General features: G+C 36.9%; 1 protein-coding gene and 1 pseudogene across 1 annotated transcript in view; one reads left to right on the forward strand and one right to left on the reverse strand.

Moving 5' to 3' along the window:
• The window catches only part of Trpc5 (transient receptor potential cation channel subfamily C member 5), a 166329-nt gene that overhangs the window by 120641 nt on the left and 19595 nt on the right, over positions 1–26093 (forward strand). The gene's annotated exons all lie outside the window — the stretch shown is intronic.
• Positions 21401–21971, reverse strand: LOC105743329 (annotated as a pseudogene).

The following is a 26093-nucleotide window of genomic DNA, read 5'->3' on the forward strand; positions in this document are numbered from 1 at the left end:
TACCACATCTTTTTCAACCATTCCTCAGGTGATGGGCATCTTGGTTGTTTCCAAGATTTGGCTATCACAAATTGTGCTGCTATAAACATAGGCACACGTATGTCCTTATGATATGATGTTTTCAGATTCTCCGGGAAAATTTCCAGTAGAAGAATAGCTGGATTAAATGAGATTTCCAGTCCAACTTTTCTAAGGAGTCTCCACACTGATATCCATAATGGTTGCACCAGTCTACATTCCCACCAGCAGTGGAGAAGGGTTGAATTTTGTGAACTTGGAAGCAGATCCTTCAGATAAGAACTCAGCAACACTGACACCTTCATTTCAGCCTTGTGAAGGTCTATGTTACTTGTAGAGTAGGAAAATGGGAGAGAAATAGAACATGAGGTCAAAATAGTAAGCAGGGTAATGGACAGACCATTCAGTACCTGGTGGACAATGAAAAGCCTTTGGCTTCTTCTCTGGGTGAGATACGGAGTGAGCCAGAGAAGGGTTTAAATGGAAGAGGTATAAAATCTACCTTACAGTTAGTAAGATTGCTCTGTCTAATAGACTGAAGTGCAGTAGGAGCAGAGATACAGACCAATTGTGAAGCCACTGCACTGACCCAAAAGAGAGCTAGTGTTGACTTAGACCAGGGTACCGATGATGCTTATGAGACACAGTGAGAATCTGGATATAGTTCAGAGAGTTCCAATTTTCTGAAAGATCAGCTGTGGGGTGTGAAAAAAGACAGGAGTCAAGGATAATGCCAAGGATTTTGGCCCATGAGTTGCCCATCACTGAGAGGGAGAAGAGTGGGGCAGGAACAGGCTTGGCGGAAGAGAAGGAGAAGAGAGATCCTGAATTGAGTTTTCAGGCATGTGAAGTTGACTGTTTACCAGACAACAGAAGGGAGACATTGAGTAGGCAGTGATGTACAAGTCCAGAAGAGAGCTCTCGACTTGAGACAAAGATCTGGGAATCATCAGCATAGGCCTGGTATTTAAATTCATAGGCCTGGTTGAGAGATCACAAACAGAGTTAGGTGTGGGTAAAAAAAAGGAAGAAAACCGAAGACAAAGCCAGGGGAATGTCACTGTTTAGAAGCTAGGAAAATGAAGGTAGATCACTGAGTGACTGAGAACAACTAGAGAAAGAAGACAAAAGGCAGGAAAATATGCTATGTATAATACTACATTATTCCCAATATGCTAGTGAGTGAGACCATCTGGATTTGAATTAAGATAGTCTAACTCCAAGACCCCACATGGAACCATGAGACCACCGGACTGTTATTTTGACTTTTACCTTGAGGATATGAGGCATTGGAGCTACACTTGCACTACAAGCACCTTCAAACAATTTATTTCTTTTCCTAATAATAACACAACTGTAAATTGTCTGGTTCTCTTGTTCTATCAGTTAAAATGATGAAAAAATTGTTACAATACTGAGGGAACCAAAGGCATACTATCTGACCTAATTTCTTCCAGGATATGACCATTGATACTATGTGTGTCTATCTCAGCTCCCAAAGGCAATTTCTTAAGAAAACAGAAGGTAATGTATCCCTGTCCAAGCCATGAAACCTACAATTGGCCTAAAGAATAATAGACCCTCTTCTCAGGTAAAACAATCAGTCTCTATCTCTGCTCAATTCAAACTGTAGGAATTTTCTGAGGTTGGCAGAGCCATCTCAAATTTTAATAATGGTCTCTTTCCTTTGGGATGTCATCAGGCAATCTGAATATTAAGTTATCTCTATAAATATTGATTTATTCTGCTTTTCCCTACTTTCAAACTGTTGTCTAGAATCTGATCAATGACTGCTTGGTACATTTCACTAAGGGGAAGCAAACATTTGGAATCATCAAGAACATTTGAAAAAGGCCCCTCTTTCCTTGCATACATGGAACCTGAATACATGCTGATAATCCCATTTCAATCAATACCTTACATCTTCTTGTAGGTCCTATAAAAGACAAAAGAGCTAAGTGCCACAAATGATATAAGAAAAAGACACAGATGATGCCATTAGGGAGCTTGGAATCAAGTCTGAAGAGAAACTTCTGACATGAGTAAAATACAAATAGCATGATTACCATGACTATATGAGTAGTAATTATCAAAACCACAGGCCCAAGAATTGTCAGACTGCCTAGATTTGAAATTTGGACTGCCATTTAATGTAGTTTTGTGTGATTTGACCTCTTTCTGCCTCTTTGATTTCTGTGTGAAATGGGATGATAATTAGGCTTTTCATCTGCTACTCACTCAGATCCATTTCCTGTATCAAGGGAATTTCATTTTCTACAACCCATGCCCTTTAGCTTCTGGTTAGATTTCACAAACCAGGAGGTAGGAGGCTGGAATATTTCTTCCCTATCTGCAGCCTCACCTTTTATGATACCTCCAGCAGCAGCTGTGTCTTCTTAGGGACTCACTTCCACATGATATCAGGCATTCTCTTTTTTTTTTTTTTTTTTTTTGTATTTTAGGGAATGGTCTATAGGGTGTTCAGGGCCTCATTACTAGATCTGACTCGTAGTGATCCACTTGTTTACAGCCTCCCAAGAGCTGGGATCACAGGTGCACACTACCATGCCCAGTCTCAATTGCCCTCTCAGCACGCCCCGGCGGTGGGGCTGACAGCGCAGATAACCTGCTGAGCTATTTGGCCAGCCCAAAACTGTAGGAAGTTTTTTCTTTTTTTTTTCAGTACCAGGGATTGAACTCAGGACCCTGTGCTTGCCAGGTGGGCACTTATTCTACTGAGCTATCTCCCCACCCCTTAGGCATGCTCTTTCTTATTGGCCCTAGCTGTTGCACAGGAGTTCAAACTTGTCTTTAGTTCCCTCCAGAAAGACCCAGTCTTTCAGCAGACTCTCCCTGTTGCTCCTCAAACTAAGGATAATAGGTACTTCCTGTTTTTGCTACAATCTGAGTTTGTCCCATTGCTCTTTGTTTTAGCTCTCAGCTTTTCACCATCTAAATTACTGATTTCTGTGTTAAATCTTCAAGATGGGAAGCATGCATCCTGTTTTCCTGGCTGTACCCCAACCTGACTGGATTGTTGTGAGGTAGATATAAGAAATACAAATTGCACTGACCTTTGAAGTATGAGTTGGATTTAAAATGACAGAAAAGTGAGCACAGGAGTTGAGCTCACTCAGATCCATTTCCTGCCCATTTCAGTCAGGGAAATAGCTTGCACACCAAAAGAGACTGGACCAGTGCTTATTGTTGGCCATAAGAATTTTAGCGTTCATATTTTCTCCTGTCTCCCATTCCTTGATTCCTGCACAAACTACCTTTTCAAATGGAAATGTAGTCTTCTTTGCCTAAAAGGGAAATATGCTAAGGTAATGAGTTGAGTCTCTTAAAAGCTGAATGACAAGGTTCAGGGTCTACCTTTAAAAAAGCTACTAAAAGGAAATGAGGCCTATTTTTCAGGATTTTCATGCCTACATTTTGGGCCCTGATACCGCTATTGGCCTGACTCAGCCAGGCAACCTGGCCTACCCACCTAACCTAGACAAGACTCATACATCGATCTTTAGATCCAGAATGAGATTAGAGCTTTTCTAGGGATTAGGGAGTTCACTAATGAGGATGTAATGAATAGGAATGTCTAGCGTATGGCTAAGCCTTTATTAAATATCAAGCACTAAAGTAAATGTTTTCTATCTACTATCATTATAGTATTATTAATAACTACCATTTCTTGAGTGTGCTAAGCACTTCTAGTACATACTATCTCATGAAATTCTTGCAGTGATCTTATGAGGTAGGCAATAGTATAGGTGAGGAAACAGAAGCCCAGAGATTAAAATGATATTTTATTAACATGTATAAATTGTACGTATTAATGAGGTTGAGTGATATTTCAACACACACAAACATGTACATAGTTAGTGCGCACCAATCAAATCCAGCATTCCTTGCTCCATCTCTCTACCCTTTCAGTCTTTAGCAATCACTATTTTACATTCAAGTTAACATTTTTTACCTTTCACATATGAACAAAATCATATGGTGTTTGACTTTCTGTGTTTGGCTTATTTTAAATAACACAGTGTACACTAGTTCCATGTATTTTGGTGCAACTGACAGAATTTCATTCTTTTAAGGGCAGAATAATATTCTACTGTCTATGTACACATTGTCTTTACTCATTCATGCACTGATGAACATCCAAGTTGATTCTGCATCACAGCTACTATGAACAATGTTCCAATAAACATGTTAGGGCAACAGTCTCTTTGCTGTGTTGAGTTCATTTCCTTTGGACATATATGCAAGAAGTGGGTTACCAGGTAGTTCTGTTTGATTTTTTGAAGAATCTCCATATTGTTCTCTATAACGGATGAACTAATCTTCATTCCCACAAACAGTGTATAATTATCCCGTTTCTCCATATATTTATCAGCATTTGTTATTTTCTGTTTTGTTTCTTTGATAGTAGCCAAGGACACATTTGAATAAGGTCTGCCTGTGCCAAAGTGTAACAATATCATTCCTCCTCCTTTCCTGCCTGCCTCCCATGTCCCTAATTTCTGATGCACACACTGTACTCCACCCCCACCCAGACTTCCCTCACTTTATCCTTTGATTTTGTCCACTGGTTCACTAAGTGTCCCTGGGCTCTAACCAAAGGGATCCTCTGTGAGACTTTTCCCTTGTTCTGGAGACTAAGTGCCTTATTTCCTAACCTGAGATGCTCTACTGTCACATCCACTTATAAGCTCTCTTTTTCTCTTTTCTGTGTCTACCAGATTAAAAACATCCAATCTCTCCTTAGCTTTGTCCCTACCAGTGTCCCAGTCTCTCTAAATGAACAGTCAAGCTACTTGCTGAAGACTACCACAGCTATAGAGGGTAAATAGTCAGCTACTGAGCTCATGTGCATGGAAAGAACTCCTCATTCAATTTGCACATTCTGCCTTGGGACATCTCCTCCCTTTTCTTTCCAAACAACCTTTACATGCCTAAAGCTTCTCTTGACATTATATTTACATCAGCAAATGCAACATCCGACATTCAGCTTTGAGGGAGGAGAATAGAGCATTCTGTCTGTAAATGTGCAGGGAACAACAGTCAAAGGCATCAGCATTCTGCCTAGGCTTGGCCTGGCTCTCCCCCTTGTGGTTTGAAACAGAAACAGTTTTCTTGATCAGCAAGCTGTCTGAAAGTCCGAGTCTACTGAGGATCATCACCCAGCAGAAAAGTATAAAAACGAAATATAAGAAGTAAAGTCATGCTGTTATGTTGAGCTGTGGGGCACTCAGGTCAACAATTTCTGACATTGCCAGTGAAGTGGAAGACCCAATACTATTATGGGCTACTGAACTCTTTTAGATTATTTTTCTGAGTTAACACACCTATAATATTCAAATAACAGAACTTAACAAAAAAAGGGTATACAGATGAATGTCCATTTTGTATCTGTGTATTCAAAGTGGTTAGGATCGGGGGCCTGCCCCTTAGCTCAGTTCTTTAAGTGGCTGCTTCAACAAAGCAGTCAGGCTCAGGTTGCTGTGATTTGATCCCCACAACTCAAGCCAGACAAACCTGCCCTGAAGGCATTAGGGGCAAAAAAAAGTGGTTAGGATAGATATATAGTTACATTCTCTTAATGAATAGAGTGAATTGTTCTAATGGAGTTTGTAGATAGGATATCATGTCCGTATCTTGTACAGCAATTAACCACTGGGAGGAATGTATTCAATGTGTTAATTTTTGAAACTGTCTCATTGCTATTTGTTTATCAATAAAATTATGGGAAAAATGTTTAAAAAGTTCGTTGCCTCAGAATTCTCACAGTGCACTTTGGCATGTCTCTGGAGGAGCAGCTGCTGCTTCCAAGAGCAGAAAAATAGTTGATGCCTGCTGCTACCTGCTAACGATTTTGATGACTGACAAAGACGCAAGAGGGAATGGGAAGAGGACAAATGAAAGGAAACAAATTTTCTCCCCCTGTGTTAAAGGACAACCTGGCAGGGGAGGCAGGTGAGCTGTTTCATGCATCTCAGATTCACCTGTACTGAACATTCATCAGTAACATCACCTACTGTCATGAAGATGCTTGTGTAACTCAAAACTAAACCAGGACCAACTATGCCAGTGACAGGTTGGCCCTAATGCTCAAAGAACAACTCTCCTCAACTGTGGCCTGTATTATTCATTCACTTCACAATAAATTCTCAATAAATCTATTGAATGGACAAATGAATGGCTTGAACAGATATTTACTGAAAGATGTCTACATGTTATACCATATTCTTGATACTGGGAATACAGTAGGGGATAAGAAAACCAAACAGGCTTAGTCCCTGTTCACAGAGTCTACAATAATGGAACTATAGTTCCAAATTTCCCTCTTTGCATTTCTTTATTTGCCTTAAGGTTGCTATTAGTCTTTTTTGAAGAATCCTGGACTCCTTTGATAATCTGATGAGCATGGACAAGAAAAGTGTGCATATGTGCAAATATACCTAAAGGTTAGTGTAAAAATCTCCCAGAGCTCACAGACACCCACTGCCATCCATAAATTTCTCACCTTAATATTTTGATCCCTATGGAATGTGATTTGAACTGTTGGTAGGTCACTTATGACAGTGTAAATCAATAATCCGATCCTTTACTGAGATGAGGCTATTAAATGGGGCCAAGAAACAAGACATGACATAGAAGAAATATACCTGATGAAGACTGGGGAGAGGATATCAACAAGAAAAAGAAATTGGAGGCCCTGAAGGAAAACATCACCATTATCACAGTTCTTCAGAGGATCAAATCAGTGCAACAGCCCTCAAGTCAAAACTACTTCAGCCGTGACATCAAGTAACAACTACAAATGCACATTCTAGAGATATAAGTGACATATTTGTAAATCAAAAGATTTCAAAGCTGAGATTCATAAAGAATTGTTCCTCGTAAAAGACCTAGCCTTTTTAAGGGTCAATCTCTGAATGTTCTCTTCATAGGTTACAAATAATGTTTGCAGACAATTCACATGCTCCTGACCCAAAGGCCATTGTCAGAGAGTGGGATTCTTTCTAGGCGTCTGCTTTACTCCCAGTCCATGTTCTAGGTGCCAGGCATCAGTTGCCCAGAAAGCTAAATGAAACAAATGTTCTTTAATTTCCAAGCAGCTTGCAGTTTAAAAACCAAATGTGAGATCTCACTTATCAATATTGAGAAGGCTTTTCTCTCTTCCTGTGCTCACTGAAGCCATGTATATTAACCTATCTCAAAAGAACAAACAAAATGGGCCAGGAGGTTCCTTTAACTACAACACAAAAGTCAGAATACCCAGAGGAGCATCAGAGGTCATAACCTGCTGCACTACCTGTCTTTTACTTGAGACCTGACAACAGAATTACATTATTCCAGCTGACAAAGTAAAAGGAAATAGAAAAAAATATAAGAGCAAAAATAGGGAGCGAAGTGATTGTATTTATCCTTTTACCTTATTTACTCAAAGGATTTTTCTTTTTGTCTACTCTCTTTTCCAATTTTGTTTTTTTTTTTCATTGATATTTGTCATTTTTATTTGTAATACTTTAGGTCCAAGTTTCAAACTGCAATATTTTTACACTCAAGACACAGTCAAGCATAATCCATAGTACAATTTTCTATTGCTTCAACCACAATTTAAAATAACAATATTGGAAACAAAAATCCTTAAGAAAAGATTGTATGCTGAAGGCATAAGAATGGAACCATACCATCAGCAAGACTACAAAAGAAATAACTTACTTAAAAATCAAACAAAAAGACCTTTAATCCAAAGAATTTCACTACACATGGGTTTACAGATAACACATTTTGACAAATTAATGCACAAATAGGACACAATTCTGTGAAACAATGACAATGTAGATCTTCCTTAATTTTACTTGATGTTATGAGTATAATCCTAGTAGACATCAATACCCTTGTAATCTGGCTCCTACTGGCTGATGTGTTTAAAACTCAACCCATTAATGGTTATTGGATTCTGCTGTAGATCTTATTGTCACTAATGAGTATAATATGTGTGGGTCCATAAAGCCAGTTTTCCCTGGGTAATTGAACTTAGGAACATCTGGACCTATAAACTTATGAACTAATCACAAAGACGTGGTGACAAATGTATTTGTCTGTAGGTCTCTCCTAATAAGTGGGACATATCAGAAATCTGAGTGACAGAAAAACATGGTAGGCCTCTTCACTCATTAGGAAATAAATTCCAATTATTAAAGGTTTGAACTCGTGGTATTAGAGCCCTCTCAACACAACCCAAAGATTCCTTGAAACTATTCCTAGATGTAGAAAGAAGTTTCCATCATCTGGTGGATCTTCTAGCAGGTTAGGCCATAGGTTTTTGGTTGAATTTTGGTGTTTTGTTTTGTTTTGTTTTGTTTTGTTTTGTATCAGGGATTGAACTCAGGACCTTGTGCTTGCCAGGCAGGTGCTTACGCCACTGAGCTATATCCCTAGCCTGCCATAGGACTTCTCATTTTATTTCATATAGGCAAACTAATCACCTTGAGATATTTTATGCTGAAGTCCCTCCATCCTAAACCAGTAAACGCTTTCTGACATACAGTTGGCTCGCACTTAACACTTACTGGATAAATGAACAAATTAATGGAATTTAATTCTTACTGTTTCTCAGATTATTTTAAGGTAAGAAGACAGAGAAACAAAAAAAAGCTATGGCTGACACTGACAAAGGTTCTAGAATCTGAGGTACAGGATCTCAGGATAAATCCTGAGTGGATTTCACTGACCATATCAGATCCAAAAGCTATAACTCTTGTTGCATAGGTCCTGCTTTACCTTGGTCTTAACCATCTAGCAGAAAAGTATAAAAACGAAGTATAAGAAGTAAAGCCATGCTGTTATGTTGAGCTATAGGGGACTAGGGTCAACAATTTCTGACATTGCCAGTCAAGCGGAAGACCCAATACTATTATGGACTACTGAACTCTTTTAGAATATTTTGCTGAGTTTACGCACCTATAATATTTAAATGATGGAACTTATCAAAAAAAGGGGGATACAGATGAATGTCCATTTTGTATCCGTGTATTCAACGTGGTTAGGATATATATATATATATATATATATATATATATATTTACATTCTCTTAATGAATAGAGGGATTTGTTCTACTGGTGTTTGTAAATAGGATATCATGTCCACATCTTGTACAGCAGTGAACCACTAGGAAGGATGTATGCAATGTGTTAATTATTGAAACTGTCCTACCAATTTGGTTTGAAACTGTCTCATTGCTATTTGTTTCTCAATAAAATTATGGGGGGAAAAAGAGATACATAAGGATAGTGAAAGGTTTAAAATAAAAATATTGAAAGGGGAGTAATATTCAAATACTAATAAAAATATATTTTGGCAAAGGATGCATCTCATTATGGCTAATGGCTGCATAGTATTCCATTCTATGGTTATTTAATTACTTCTTTAACCAGTCCCTTACTCAGGGCCATAGACACACATGCATACCTATGTGTATGGCAGCATCATTCACAATAGCTAAATCTAGGAGGAAACTTGTTGTCCATCAACAGATACCTGGATAGGATAAAAAAGTATTTATGCACAGTGGAGTACCACTCTGCCATAAAGGATATGTTAGAGACATTTGTAGGAAATCGGATGCATTCTGACTCCATTTTAAGTGAAAGAAATCAGACACACAGGTTTAACTATCTCTTGGCTTCTTTTATACAAGAAACTCAAATTGTAAATAATTTATTTATTTTTTTATTGTCCAAATGTTAATTCACATCTTTCTTTTCTTTTTTGCCATAATTTTATTGATAAACAAATAGCAATGAGACAGTTTCAAATCAAATCGGTAGGACAGCTTCAATAATTAACACACTGCATACATTCTTCTTAGTGGATAATTGCTGTACAAGATGCGGACCTGACATCCCATTTACAAACACCATTAGAACAAATCATTCTATTCATTAAGAGAATATAACTATATATCTATCCCAACCTCTCTGAATAAATTGTAAATAATTTAAAGAGCAAAATAAAAGAAGGGTAATGGGAATCAGGGAGCTAGGTCTTTTACAAATGGGAAGGGATGTGGAGATGGAGGCAGGGGAGGGAGATGAGGGGACAGGGAGAGAACTGAGATGTGTTTGCTGTCTATTCCCCACGATGAGTGTAGTCACTGTGGGCTACAAATATGTACCAATAAACACTTAAAAATAAATGCTAGAGACAATAAAAAAGAAACAAAAAAAGCTGGTCAGAGCTAAACTTATTGTCCTACTATTTAAAGAATTGGCAAATATTTCCTGTAAAAGGAGAGATAATAAATATTTTATGCTTTGTGGACACTAAGATATATTTTAGCTACGCAGTTGTGTTGCAATAACACAAAAGCAGCCATAGACAATATATGAATGGAGTAGATGGCTATGTGTCCATAAAATATTATGGGCACTGATTTAAAATATGTATAATTATCAAACACCAAAAATATCCTTTCATTTTTTAAATCATTTAAACAATGCAATCTAATAAATGATATGAATGACCTCTACGTTGAAAACTACAGTATTTTGTAAAAGAAGATTGAAGAGGATATCAGAAAATAGAAAGATAGCCCTTGCCCATGGGTAGGAAGAACCAGTGTAGTGATAATGGCCAGAGTTCCAAAACTATTATGCAGATTTAATGCAATTCCAACTAAAATACCAATAGAATACCTCTTAGAACTAGAGAAAACAATCCTAAAATTCATACAGAACCAGAAGAGACCAAGGATACCAAAGGCAATTCTGGACAACAAAGTCCCTGACTTGAAATTATACTACAGAGGTATTGTGATAAAAAGAATGTGAGGGCTGGAGAGATGGCTCAGTGGTCTAGAGCACCTACTTGGAACAAGCTTAGCAAAGCATCAGGGACCGCGGTTCAATCCCCCAGCACCACATGCCAGCCAGCCCCGCCCCCTGGTGGGCTGAGCTGGCCACACACACACACACACCACTCTCTCTCTCTCTCTCTCTCTCTCTCTCTCTCTCTCAAATAAATAAATAAAAATTATAAAAAAAAAGAATGTGATACTGCCTAGAAACAGACCTGAAGATCAATGGAACTGATAAGAAGATGAAAAAACAACTCCAAACATACTCAGCTATCTTATTGTTGACAAAGATGCAAAACAGATTCACTGGAAGAAAGACAGCCTTCTTAATAAATGGCGATCAAAAAACTGGCTCTGCGCATGCAGAGGATTAAATTTGGACCCATATCTTTCACGATGCACTAAATGATTTTGAAATAGATTAAAGATCTAAATATTAAAACAGAATAAATCTTTTAGAAGATAGAATAGGTAAAACTCCTGAAGACATTGGTGTAGGCAAAGACTTTATGAATCAAACCTGGATTGCACAGAAACTACCACAAAGAATCAGCAACTTAGATCTCATCATATTCAAAAGCTTCTGAACAGCAAGAGAAACCACCAACAGAGTTAAGAGACAAACCACAATGTGGGAAAAAAGTTTTCCAGATGTTCCTCAGACAAAGGATTACTATCGAGAACATATAAAGAACTAAAAAAAATTGGATCTCCCAAACTTAAAGACCCAATCCAAAAATGGGCATTTGAGATGAATACACATTTCTCAGGTGCAGAAATACAAACAGCAAATAAATATATGAAAAAATTTTCAACATCACTGGGCATTGAAGAGATAAGAATTAAAATACTGATATTCAATCTCATCCCAGAAAGAGTGGCTATTATCAAAAAATCATCCAATAACAAATGCTGGAGAGGATTAGAGAAAAAGGAACCCTTCTCCACTGTTGGTGGGAGTGTAAACAGCGGCAACCTCTGTGGAAATAAGTGTGGAGACTCCTCAAAAAATTAGGATTGGAGATCCCATTTGACCCAGCTATTTCCATTCTGGGTATCTTCCTAGGAGAATCAAAAGCATCATACTACTGTGATATATGTGCGCCCATGTTCATAGCAGCACAGCTTGTAATAGGTAGATGTTGGAAACAATCCAAATGCCCAACAACCAAGGAAACGGATAAAAATATGTCGTGTTTTTATACAATTGAGTACTACTCAACCATAAAGAAGGATAAACTTGATACTTTTATAGGTAAATGGATGTAACTTGAGATCACACTCATAAATGAAATCAGACACACATGTGTAAACACAATATTGTCTTCCTAGTGTTAGAAGCTGAAAGAGTAAATAAGATTCAAAGAGTACAATATATTGTAAAATGGAAATAAATTTCAAAAACAAAGAGAAACTCAAATGGGGGAAAGGAGTAAAGAAATGGGGGAAAAACAACAACAAAACTGGAGATGGATGGATGGATGGATGGATGGATGGATGGATGGATAGATAGATAGATAGATAGATAGATAGATAGATAGATAGATAGATAGACACATGGATGGATAGATGGATGGATGGATAGATAGATAGATAGATAGATAGATAGATAGATAGATAGATAGATGCTGGAGAGGAAGATAAGATAGTTATACTACTAATTTTTCTTAGTTCAATGAAAAGAAAGGTTTGTGCTAATATTGTTTGGACAATTCAATGGCTATATATATATATATATATATATATATATATATAGTGTTCTGAGTTACCTAAAGATAACAATATACAATATATTAACCATTGTTATCCTATTATCTTATTTTGAAATGTTGGGTTTCTTTTCTTAAAATAAAAAGAAATGCAGAAAAAAACTTTACCTTTTGAGGTATACAAAATCAAGTAGTAATCCAGATTTAGCCTGTAAACCATAATTTTCCAACTACTTCAGGTATTTCAAATAGTCTCTGTTCAGTCTTTTTTGTTGTTGTTATTGTTAGTGCCAGGATTCAAGTGTTGTTTTCTTTTTCTTTTTCTTTCTGTTCAGTCTTTGTAGACACGTTTTGTGAAGAGGCAGATTCTGCTTTGTATTTCCCTGGTGCTTGGCAAAACATATAGTTGATACTCTATAGATTTTTTTTTCATTAAAAAGGGGAAGATTGGGGAAATCGCTGATCTATTGTTTGTCAATCGTGCTAAAAAAAAGTATTAAGCGAGTGTGGTGCTGAATACCTGTTATCATGGCTTCTTGGGAGACACTCTTATTTTCATGTTACAGATAAGCAAACAGGTTTCTAAATATTGAGATGTGCCTGAGGTTATGTGACAAATTTGTTAATTTCCTCTTGCCACAAAAACTAGGTAGTCTGCTATATGCAAAGAATAGGTCAGGGATAACTTAGGTCTAGTGACTCCTAAAATAATTTCTAAAAGCTATCTAGAAGGTGGAATATGGCCCAGGAGGTTAGACATATGAAAGTACATTATTGATAAGTGAGGCAAAAGAAGACACATGTTATGACTGAGTATAATCAATGAGTTACAGTCTCAATTCAAGACAGATCTATAGAGGGCTGGGTAGATGGCTCAGCAGAATAAGCCGCTTGCCTGGCAAGCGCAAGGGCCTGAGTTCAATCCCTGGTTCTGCCAAAGAAAGAAAAAGAAAGAAAGAAAGAAAGAAAGAAAGAAAGAAAGAAAGAAAGAAAGAAAGATCTATAGATTTTCCCATGCCCCAGGTGATAGACATACTTTTGTCCTTTTTCAAGGCTCGGAAATGGAAACTTCTGGTAAGCTCCAAAAATTTGCATTTTTAACAAATGCCCCATATGGTTCTGATACACTGTAACATTTGACAAGTGTGCCCTGAAGAAATAATTCCAGCTGAGGTAGGCTTCCCTTGAGATTTCAGAAAAAAATGAATGAACTCACTTCTCTTGGCAGCATGTATGTCACAGTGATTTTCTGTAGCTTTCCCATCAAAGGAACATAGAGGTAGTCCTATAGCTAAATAAAAGAAGCACTTACTAATTAATGGGAAAAATGCAAAACTGTTCTGCTGTCCAAATATTCCTCCAACTAGCCTGCCCTAGAACCCAAGATTTCTAGGAGCATCCATTCTCCTTAAGGGTTATTTTTAGTTCTTCTCTCACTTGATTTTTGCCTGCTACTCTCCCTTTGCATTGTGTTATACAAGTTTTCTAGCTTGCTAAGAGGGGAGCTTGCTGGCAAAAGATCTGAGAGAGCACATAAGCCTCTGTCAAAAGCTGGTAAGAAATTAGTCTTACAGTTTGATTACAAGGAAAATAACCTTGAGCTTGAATTTTGTGAGAAATGTGAAACTGAAGAGACATGTTCATTTGACCAAGGTATAGCCATGTGTTCAGAATCTGAGAAAGTCACCAACATTTGAGAGCATAACCAGAGTATGTTACACTGATATTTTGAAATGAGGTAAAACAAGTGTAAGCCCTGGCCTGCTCTATTAGAGCTAACAATCTCTAAGACAATGAAGGACACAGATAAATTAGAAAACTTCTGTAAGGCTCTGTGTTATTACATGCACATTATGATACTGCAAAAATCCTAAAAGTTTTGGAAAATTGGGAAGAGCCAGAACCATTATCTGTAAGGGTAGGTCACATCTTATACAAAAGCACTCACGCCAGCCTGGGCTGAGGTTCTAATTCAGTTAGAGCATTTGCCTAGCATGTATAAAGCCCTAGGCTGGATACCAAAACAAACCATCCAGACAGGGCTGATGTAAGAATAATTTCCAACATCATAGTTGGATAAAGAACAGAGAGGATATCACCACCAGATACTGGAAGTAATCAAAGGAAAGGTCTGATTTGTCTGTCATACAGTAAAAGGCTACTGCCACACAAATGAATGAAAACCTCCTGAACATAGTATATTTAGGGAAATTTTAGATAAATATGATTACAAAAGCTGCATCTATATCTTCCAATTCAACTTATATTATTGAATTTATATACATTTTATATAATAAAATAGATTTCTGTAGGGCCCAGGAGATAACTCAGTGGTCTAAGCGCCTGTCTGGCAAGTGCAAGGACCCTGGTTGGTACTGCATGCCTTGCCGGCCCCACCCCAGGTCACCCAGCTGGCCACAGCAACCAGGCATGGTGGTGCATGACTGTAATCCCAGCGATAGAGAGGCTAAAACAAGAAGATCACTACAAGTCTGAACTGCGCGTAGTGAGACCCTGTAACAATTACATAAAAAATAGATTTCTATAAATCAAACTATCTTGTCCACATTGTTCACTACTACAGTTGTATCACCTAGCATCTAGCAGACAACAAACACATATTTGCTCACTGAAGAGATATATGAATGACTACCTGCCTCTTTATCAATTAACAGCTCATTCAGTTTAACCAAACCTGACCTGTGCTTTTTTTTTCTTATTTTTTTGACTCATGCTTTTTGTTTGCTGATCTTTATAGTTCAGTTGCTACCACCCCAATCCCATTGAACTGTGTACTCTGGTATTTTCACCACCACCGCTGGACAACCATTTATATCTCTGTGCCCAGAGTCTAGCACAAGGCTTAGGACATGGTAGTTTCTCAAACTGCAATAAAAAATTAATTGGATGAGTAGGTAATTAAAGGAGTATACGCAATAGCTTCTCTCTTAAATTATTAAATAATAATTCCTATCATGAGGTTGCCTGAGTACCATGGGGTGGAATGACAGCAGTGTGGGTCCTTGAGCTGTTTTCAAAATGCTTAGCTAAAATTACGAGGAGAATAGGTGCAACAAAGGCCAGTGGGCCTCCTAAATTTAAAAAAAGTTGCCTGTGGTTTATAACTTGCCCCAATATATCTTTTCATCCTTCGTCAAATTCAAATACATTTCCTATCAGCTTTTTGGAAAAAAATATTTTTAAAAGGACATAGCTGCTTATTGCTGGAAACACATACAAAAAATTAATCTCATATAGAAGTCTAAAAATCCAACAGATTATTTACAGATACCAGGACATCTAGTCAAATATATTAGAGTATCACTGAATATCCACAAGAGTTGTATCATTCTCCTTTTTAAGTATGTCTAGAGATAAAACTCTGTGTTTGAAAATATAATTCAGTTCATTTAAAGAATTGTTTATTGAATACCTACTTTGAAAACTGTCCTAGAGAAACATAAATGTATTTCCAAAGACGACAGATTGCTATTCTAGGTAAAGAGTACAATGAGAATTCAGGCTTTGTTCCTGGTATTCAAGCTCAGAAATAGAGGAGAAAGAACCAGCAACTATATAGCTCTTACTACATGCCAGGCAGTAGCTTAGGAATTTTACATTGATTTCTACAACAGTTCAGCTTAGAAGATATTTGCTGTTTTTTATAGCTGAGGGTACCATAACTCAGACACTTAATCCTATGCAGTCACACAGCTAATAAGTAGCAATATTCCAAACCCTGCTTTCTTTTACTCCAAGACCACTACTCATTGCACAATGACATGCTGCCTTTCATTGTTTAATCCTGCCATTACCTCCCATCTTCCTCTGCCTCCTAAACTGCTTACACAAACACCATCTTCAATGGAGGGATTTCAAGAGAGTGACAGTTACGACAACCATAAGTGTGGTGTGTGTGTTTCATTCAGGGGATTCAAACATTTTGCTGGCACACTCTTATGAACTTAAAAAAGCAAATTTCATGTATCTCCTCATAAAGTTTGGGATTGACTTCTAAATTTCTTGGAAATTTAAACAGTTGTAGAGGATATAATTTCTAGTATAATAGACTGACATTTAAAATAAAATGATCCAGGACTGGGCAGATAGCTCAGTAGAATAAGCGCTTGCCTGGCAAGTGTAAAGTCCTGAGTTCAATCCCCGGTACTGCAAAAATAAAATAAAATGATCCAATTACTCATTTAAGTGTATCTAATGGAATCTGAATACCATAGTGACTTGTTATTCATAACCAACCATATGTTTAAAAAATAAATGACTAAGCTTTTCTTTAAGGACAAAATGTTTCCATCATTCCTTATTCTCCTTCAATTCTTATATCCATTACAACTTCCCAAAGGATTTTATCCTAATTTTATGTAATTTTTGATTAAAGATTTTGTTATTCCTATTGCTTTTTCGTATTTCTCCATAACAAAAGTGTGAATTTAAATTTAAATTTTATTCCCTATTGACATAAGATAAATATTAAAATCTCTATTAGCTTTCCTAATGCTGGATACAACACCTGGCATAACTTAAAAGAGGAGTAGTTTAATTGGACTCATTTTTTAAAAAGGGATTCTGTCCATATTCAGCAGGCTTCCAGGCAGAAATATCATAGTGGAAGGAGTGGGCCTGAGATATAACTCAGCAGAGCACAGTGCCTACTTGGAAAACATGAGGTCCTGAGTTCCATTCCTGGTACAAAATTTTAAAAAGAAAAACCATAGTGGAATGAGTGGTGGAGCAAAACTGCTCTAACAAAGTTGTTCATAGAAGCCAGGAAACAAAGGGAGTAGTACCAGACAGGAAGGGGCAAAGGACCAGATATAGTCGTCAAGGTCACACCTCTATGACACACAAAGACACACTCAGAAATATTTTCCACCAGCCCTCTAGGTGTCTTCCAAGTCAATCAAGTTGACAAAGTCAAGCCTAGCCATCATGTCTCATCCTTTGTCAACATGATATGCAAGCACATCTCCCTAAACAATGTATATGGTCATTAAATAAATATGAGGTCAAACAATAAAACTATCTTGAATACAACTGAAAACACAATAAACCCCTCCATCATTTTTCAAAAGTCCAAAGCAAACACTTAGCTATGAACCACTATAAAAATATAATTCAAGATACAAAATCCCAAAGTCCAATGGCACAGGATAAGTGTTCCTATTCAAAAGGAAGAATAGAAGAATAAAAAAGAATTAGACCAAAGAAAGAAGAAAACAAAACAGGACAAATATTAAGTCTTGTAACTCCAAGCCCAGCATCGAGCATACATAGCAGTGAGAAATGAGTTCCAAAGAGCTTAGGTAGCCCTATTCTCTTGCTGGTTACATTACATACAGCCTCTCTGTTGGGCTGGCTCCACTCATAGCTTTCATTGACAGGTATTCCACATTCCTTCTACTGCACTATTGGCTTTATTCTCACAGCTTTACACACTGCCTTCTCAGAACACTTCCAGCCTCCCAGGCCTTCCTTTGAAATCTCTGTGGAAGCTTCTATAACTCCATAACTCTTGCATTATACATACTTGTAAAGCTGGCATCACATGGGCAATGCCAAGATCTGCTGTCAGTGGGAACAGTATCCAAGGCTCCTTCATGCACGGTTGTAGCTGCCTTTAAGAACCTGGATGGGTAAACACAATGAAATGAAGAGGCCCTGCTTGAGCTGGGGCCCTGGGGCTTACTTCTCAAAGGAAAGGTTTATATTTTTACACCCTGAAACCTGGGATATGTGGGGTCTGGTCAATTCTTGAGATACCTTCAAGGCATCTTTCTTACTTTGTTCCAATGCAAAGTACTTGACTTCTTTTTAACTATTCTAATGTTCTCAGAAAACACAATTTTTGGCCCCAATTTTAAGTGTGGTTCCTTCTAAACCAAAATTTAAGTTTTTCAAAAGTCTGTTTTTTGTCTTTTGCCTCAGATTTTCATTATAAATCTGGCGAAAAGCAGACAGCAGGATGTATGCCAAAGCATGAGTGTTGGGCTGTCTTGAAATATTCACCACTAGATTAACTAGCCCACCACCACTAATCTCAGTCTTCTACAGAGTCTCAGGGAATGGGTCCTATGTAGACAAATATTGTAGCAGAGGTAACACACATGGCTTCTAGTCCACTAGTCAATGGAATTCTTGTTCACCTAACCTTAGCCTTTACTGTCCACATTCCTACCAGAACTCTGGCCTAAGAGCCAACCAAAGTTACTCATCAGACTCTGCTCACAGAATTTTAGGGCTCCTCTAGTACACCTCTCCAACTCTTTCCAAACTCCTCTTGCAAACCATTTCTAAAACCTTCTAGACCACATAATCAGGTACAGTTGTAGCAACAATCCCACTTCACAGTACCAAATTTTTGTATTAGTTTTTCTGTTGCTGAACATAATACCTGACATCCACAACTGAAAGAGATAATTTGGATACTACTGAGGAGAAGGTTTAAGGGTTGCAGACTGAACCCAGGACCCTTGAACTAAGTTGTATCTCCAGCTCTTTTAAAAAAAAATGAGCCTGGCACTTTCTATGTCACTGAGCTACTCAGGCTGAACTTAAACTTTTAATCCTCCTGCCTCAGTCTCTGAGAGTGCAGGGATTACAGGTATACACCACTATGTCTGGCTTTGGTTCACATTTAAGGGGATTCAGCCCATGAGTAGCTGGCAACAGACAGAAACTTCATAGCAAAAGGGATTACTGGACAAAAAAGCTGTTTAATTCATGGTGACCAGGAAGCAGAGCAGGAGAGCAGTGTGAAAAAGAAGGGGCTAGGGACCAGATATAGTATGCAAGGTCACACCTCCATAACCCACCCAGACACAATTGGGAGTGTGCTCAATTGGTCTCCTGGTGGGGCTCCTAAGCCAATCAAGTTGACATGATCAAGCCATTATAAAATCATTCTTCTCAATTAGTTATCATATAATTACTAGTAGAATAAGCCTTTTCAAAAGGACACATTATATATTTTATTATATAAATTTTAATAATTAGCAATTAAGTATAAAATTACATTTTATTGGAAATGAATTTGCTAAAGATGCTAATAAGGATTTTCTCCAAACCAGTTATTATATTCATTGACAGAGACAGAGTAATATTCAGGAACAGAATTCTGCATCAACTATAGGTTTAGTTTCTATGTTTATAAAAATAAATGACAAGAAATCCTCTTATATCAATTAGTACATGTGAATAGATTTTTATAACATCAAACTATACTTTCATTTTTTAAAATGTAGAGTCATATGCCAAAGTTATATAATGTCTTTCGAACAACAATATTTTTTGGGGGGGTACCAGGGATTAAACTCAGCAACCTGGGCTTTTAAACAAGTGCTTATTCTACTGAGCTATCTCCCCAGCCCCTCAATATTTTTAATAATCTATCATGTTACAACTTGATTAGGTTCTCCTCAGACCAGTGAAAGCAAAAAATTAGAAAGCATCTGATTTAGTAAAGGATTTATTACACAAGATTACAGTCATTTTGTTTCTCAAATTTTAGGAAGTACTACTGCTGTAGGAAGCTGATGAGATGGATCCCCGGGGCTCCCACCTCCTGATATTTGGGCCCTTATGTAGTCCTCTCTCAGTGAGTGTGGGCTGAACTTAAAGATTTGCTTCTAATAAAGAAACTACAGAAAAAATCTAGAGATGTGTTGTGCAGCATGTTGACTACAATTAATAATAATTTCTTGTATATGAGGTGAGACAGAAACATATGGTCAATGTTTAAATATAAATAGTGTGACAGCAAAAGACACATTGACATTAACACCCCTAAAAATACTCCCCTTTTACTTCAAACACACTTAGCCTATCATTCTTTTATTTTGTTGTTACATAAAAATCCAACTTTATTGAACATAGGAATAGATGGGCTTTCCTATGTTATTTTTACTTTATGGTTATTATTTTTAAAGCTATCTGATCCATGGTACAACTTACTAACTAGCATTACACGAAGATGCTTGTCTATTACTTCAATTCTATATCCATAGACAAATAAATTTAAATCTAGATAGAAACATTTGTGATTGGATTAGTGCATGGTAGTCCCTGCTATCTGCACTGCTCAGGCTGGCAGTAGACGACCATCCACTCTACAGCAAATTGAAGCACAAGCACAAATTTGAACTTTATACAAAAATTCAATCTTACTCTTATTCTTACATTAGTGGCAGCTGACATCTGTAACTTACAGGCAAGTTTTCTGCCTCCTAGATGAACAAAATATACATAATGTATTGTTTTCCTTAGGTAAGACTTCCTTTTTATATTTCAATGAGAATACCATGTAACCCTTACATAAACAAAATAACCCGGGATACTAATGAAACCACCTTTGGAGGAAGTACTTAATACACATCTTTTTTTTTCAAAATTTTATTGATAAACAGATAGCAATGAGACAGTTTCAAATCAAATCGGAAGTACAGTTTCAACAAATAATACACTGCATATGTTCTTCTTAGTGGTTAATTGCTGTACAAGATGCGGACTTGTGATCCTATTTACAAACACCATTAGAACAAATCATTCTATTCATTAAGAGAATGCAACTATATATCTATCCTAACCACTTTGAATACACAGATACAAAATGGACATTCATCGGTTAATACACATCTTATTTAAATAAATCCTCCAGTAAGAAATGGAGAATTCTCTGCCTTTACTTTGAAGGCTTTGTAGCTCTCTGTCAAATTTCTATGTGCAGCTCACCAACATTCCCATATTGGAATACCCGTGTTTCTTAATCATAGTTTTCAAAAACACTTTAAAGGCTTAAAACTCCGAATCCCCTTTGGTTTGCTTCTCTCTTGAGTCCATCCAAGCTTTACTAATGGTTCGCTTCATATCATCATCTCCATCTTCATAAATCTTCTTTAAAACATTCATTAATCCCTCACTAGGATCTGTCTTGGCATCATAGGATGGCTTTTCTTTTTCTTTGCACTCTTTCTCAACCTGAGTTAAGTATTCCCACTGAGTGTTCTCTGCTTTCTTTCTACACAAGATAAGAACTGTATCAGTCTTGACTTTTTTGAACTGTCTTCCACTGAGATGGGTTTCAAGAGGTTGTTCACAATCATAGAGTAATTCTTCCCTTTTAGATTCTTTACCAAAAGATCAAATGACCTCTCTGTGAAATGCACCTGCACATTCTCAGCAGGAACTTGATGTACTCCAGCTAAGGTAATGTAAATTTTTACAAACTTATCCGACTTATCCCATCCATAATTACTGATCTTCACTGTGTATCCTGTTGTGACGGGAGCAACCACAGTGGCTGGTTTTTCATTGTCAAGAGTTCTGTTTTCTTCTGTGATTTTTGTTGCATCTTATTCTTTATTTCTGTTTCAATCTTGGATTTTTCAGCAGTCAGGGCATCACGTACTCTCTTCCTAGTAGCCTTCTCCAGCAATGCCTTTACCTCTTCTAGATCATTCTGTAACTTCTCCAAAGTCGATGCCCTGGTCAGGTGGAGTTGGACTTAAAGCCCGAGCTGTGGGAGATGACGAAATGACAGGAACCACCACACTCCCTGAGGGCATGGACCTCAGCAGCGCTAGCCATGGGCCGGCCACTGTGTTAGCACCTGACCTAAGCTAGACCACAGTACGCCCTCCACACGGCAACTCTCTAGCCCATCATTATTGTCACATCTTTTTGAGACAAATTCTTGCTCTCGAGTTTAGTTTGGAATAGTTTTAGTCTAACTAACCATGTAGCTCAGGCTGGTCTCAAACTAAGCAGTCCTCCTGCCTCAGCTTCCAGAGTGCTGGGATTACAGGCATGCAGCACCATGCACAGATTCTAGCCACTTTCTGAAGTGTTTCTAGAAGTCCTCCTTTATTACTGTTTTAATTGCACTATGACCGCTGCCTTGATATCCTGAATAATTTACCCTTCATTGTCATGTTCACTTTAGAGAAGAGCCAGAGTCTCACGATGTCATATCTGGTGAATGAGCTGAATGAGGACACACTGTAATGTTTTCATGAGTTTACCTTGCTGTTGAGAGCAGCATTTCACTGTATTTTATAATCACCCCTTATGAAAATGTGAATGAGGACTTCCACAACCACTTCAACAAATGGAAAAAGTATGTTCAAAGTGATAGAGAGTATTTTGAAGGGAAGTTAATGGCAATGTGCCTTTTAGTATAATAACTACTTAAACATTCATATATATTGATCATAACTTATATTTGCAGTTGCTAAGGGAAGAGATCTGAAATGTTCTTACCACAAAACAGGTTAACTGTGTTAAGTCATGGATGTACTAATTGGCTTAACAACAACCATGTAAGTGAACTTAGAAGAAAATTCTCTCTGAGTTTGGTCTTAATGTGAATTGTTAACTCAAGACAACACCTCTATTTAGTAGCTAAATACACGTCTTGAGCCATACTTATACAAATTTGTCACAGCCAGATTCCTAGCCCATAGAGAATACAAGAAAACAAACGTATGCTATTTTAGACCAAAAACTAGAGAAAAAGGAGGGTTGCAAGGAAAGCCAATATTTTGGCCCTAGCCTTCCAAGGTCAATTAAGACTCAGGACATATGAGAACCTGTACTGTAATGTCATGTAACTTGGTAGTGTCCCAAATTTTTTGATCAAGGAGATTATGGGGCCAAAGAGGAAAGTGATTGATGACGTAGAGTGTGCCTAAGGAAAGTCACATGGAGAGAAAACATTCTCTTAGGCTTTCACAGAGAGCACATTGGCCAAGCAATGGCCGTGACTCATCCACATGGCTGACATTAACAAAGGTTGTACAATCTGAGGTACAGGACCTCAGGATAAATCATGAGGGGATTTCACTGACCTTATCAGACCCAAAAGCTACAACTCTTGTTGCATACGTCCTGCTTTACTTTGGTCTTAGCCATCCAGCAGAAAAGTATAAAAACGAAGTGTAAGAAGTAAAGCCATGTTGTTATGTTGAGCTGTAGGGGACTCAGGTCAACTTCTGACATTGCTAGTCATGCGGAAGACCCAATACTATTATGGACTACTGAACTATTTTGGAATATTTTGCTGAGTTCACATACCAATAATATTTAAATGATGGAACTAAACAAACGAAAAGGGGATACAGATGAATGACCATTGTGTATCCGTGTATACAAAATGATTAGGACAGATATGCAGCTACATTCTCTTAATTCAATGAATAGAGGGATTTGTTCTAATAGTGTTTGTAAATAGGATATCATGTCTGCATCTTGTACAACAAATAACCACTAGGAAGACAGTATACAATGTGTTAATCATTGAAACTGTCCTACTAATTTTATTTGAAAGTGTCTCATTGCTATTTCTCAATAAAATTATGGAAAGAAAAAAATGTTTGCTGTTTGAAGCTTTGATGTCTCCACCAGCACTGAGAGAAGCTTTAAGTTTTGAGATAAAGCAAAAATATTTACTATGACTTATCAAATAACTACCAAGTAATCCAGTTATTCTTTTACTTACAGGCATCTTGTTTAAGCCAGTATTTTCAACAAAAATCATAATGTGGAAAATAGAAATTTTAATTCTTTCAATACAACTTTACCAAGAGAATATTTTATTAAGTGCTTAATTTAAATATAATTTAACCAAAATTTTAGAGTTGTAGAACTAGCAATTTATAGAAAACATCTGTCATGTATTCTGAAAAATCAGTCATTAATTTCTAAATTAATATCCAAGTTAATTTCCAAATTAATTTATTTTTGTCTCAAAAATGATGATTACATTCTTTAACTTAATAAGTATGTCAAAAAAGAGGAACTAATATATATCATGTATAAGAACAAAGTCCCTATGATGAATGTGACCCTTATACATACCTCAATTGTACCAATAAACTTAATCTAAAAGAAATGTCAATCATTATCTCTATAATGACTATTCACTTATAACTTTCAACTTTAGGATGTACAGATAGAAAGATTGATAAAAACAGCATGCAGACTTGCTATAAATTTGTCACATGATGAAATAAAATATTAAATTTAATATTCCTTCAGGTGCTATCTTTGCTTTGTTTTCTAAAAATCTCCCTTAGGAATGCTGTATTTTTTGACAACAGTTGGGAAGTGGAGAGCTAAGGTCATCAAAAAAAACTGACATCATTCTTGCCAGCCCCCCTATAAATTATCTCAGTATTTCAGTATCAGCCAATATACTGTTTCTAATGCCAGGATTCACCCTTAGCAGAAATATTTATAAGACATAGTTATAGAAAAGTTTACCATGGTGAGTTTGTACTATTTTAGACAGATGGATCTTATTCACAGATTTATGAAGCCACTGGACTCCTTATCTAGAATGCTTTTAAATATATCAAAAAAAGTTTGCTTTTGTAGAAATTGACAAGATGTTCTGAAATTTCATATGGAAATATAAGGGACATAAACAATGAAAACAATCTTGAATAAGATTAACAAATTTGGAAGATTTACACTGCTCAAGTTTTAAGCATAAGATAAAGTTACAGTAATAAAAATAGTATTATGAGAATTAAAGATAGGCATATAAATCTATGCAATAGAATTTACTGAAGAATTTATTAAATAATTGTCCCTGTTATGGTAAGTTAAGTTTTTGCCACGGATGCCAAGGAAATTCAATGCAGAAACTTATGTTGGGTTTTTTTTCAAATGACAATGGGACAACTATATATCTACATGTGAAAGAATAATATAAGACTCCTTAATTCCATACACAAAAACTCTAAATGGGTCGTGACTCTTGAAGAGAAAGTTGTAGCCAGACTTCATATACAAAATATTATAAAGAACTGACAATTGGGATCTCATCTTATAAAAAAAACTTTTGCATTGCAAAATAAGTCATCAGCAGAGTGAAAAGACATCCAACAGAGTACGAAAAAAATCTTAGCCAGCTGCTCTTCAGACGAAACCCTACTATCTAGAACATATAAAGAATTAAAGAAAACAACGCCCCCCCAATTTAAAGATGTAGTCCAAAATTGGGCATCTGAAAGGAATAGATGCTTCTTAGGAAAAAATAGAAATGCCAAATCAATACATGAATAAATGTTCAATATCCCTGATCATTGGAGAGATGCAAATTAAAACAATATGGAGACTCCATCTCACTCCAAAAAGAATGGCTATTATCAAGAAATCAATGACAAATATTGGCAGGGCTGTGGGGGGAAAAGGAACCCTTTCTGCACTCTTGGTGGGAGTGTAGACTGGTGCAACTAGTATGGAAATCTGGGTGGCAATTCCTCAAAACTTTAAGACTTGAGGTTCCATTTGACCCAGCTATTCCTGTTCTTTTGAAGCAAAAAATGTTTTTGTTTCAGCATATATTATCTTCCCAAAGGAATTAAAAGTGTCATACCACAACAATGTATGTGCATCTATGTTTGTAGCAGCACAGTTTGTAACAGCTAAATCTTGGAAATAAACCAAATGTCCATCAACCAATGAATGGATAAAAAATATTTTT

This window comes from Octodon degus, unplaced genomic scaffold (assembly GCF_000260255.1).
Source record: "Octodon degus isolate 3935 unplaced genomic scaffold, OctDeg1.0 scaffold00117, whole genome shotgun sequence".
Classification (NCBI taxonomy): Eukaryota; Metazoa; Chordata; class Mammalia; order Rodentia; family Octodontidae; genus Octodon; species Octodon degus.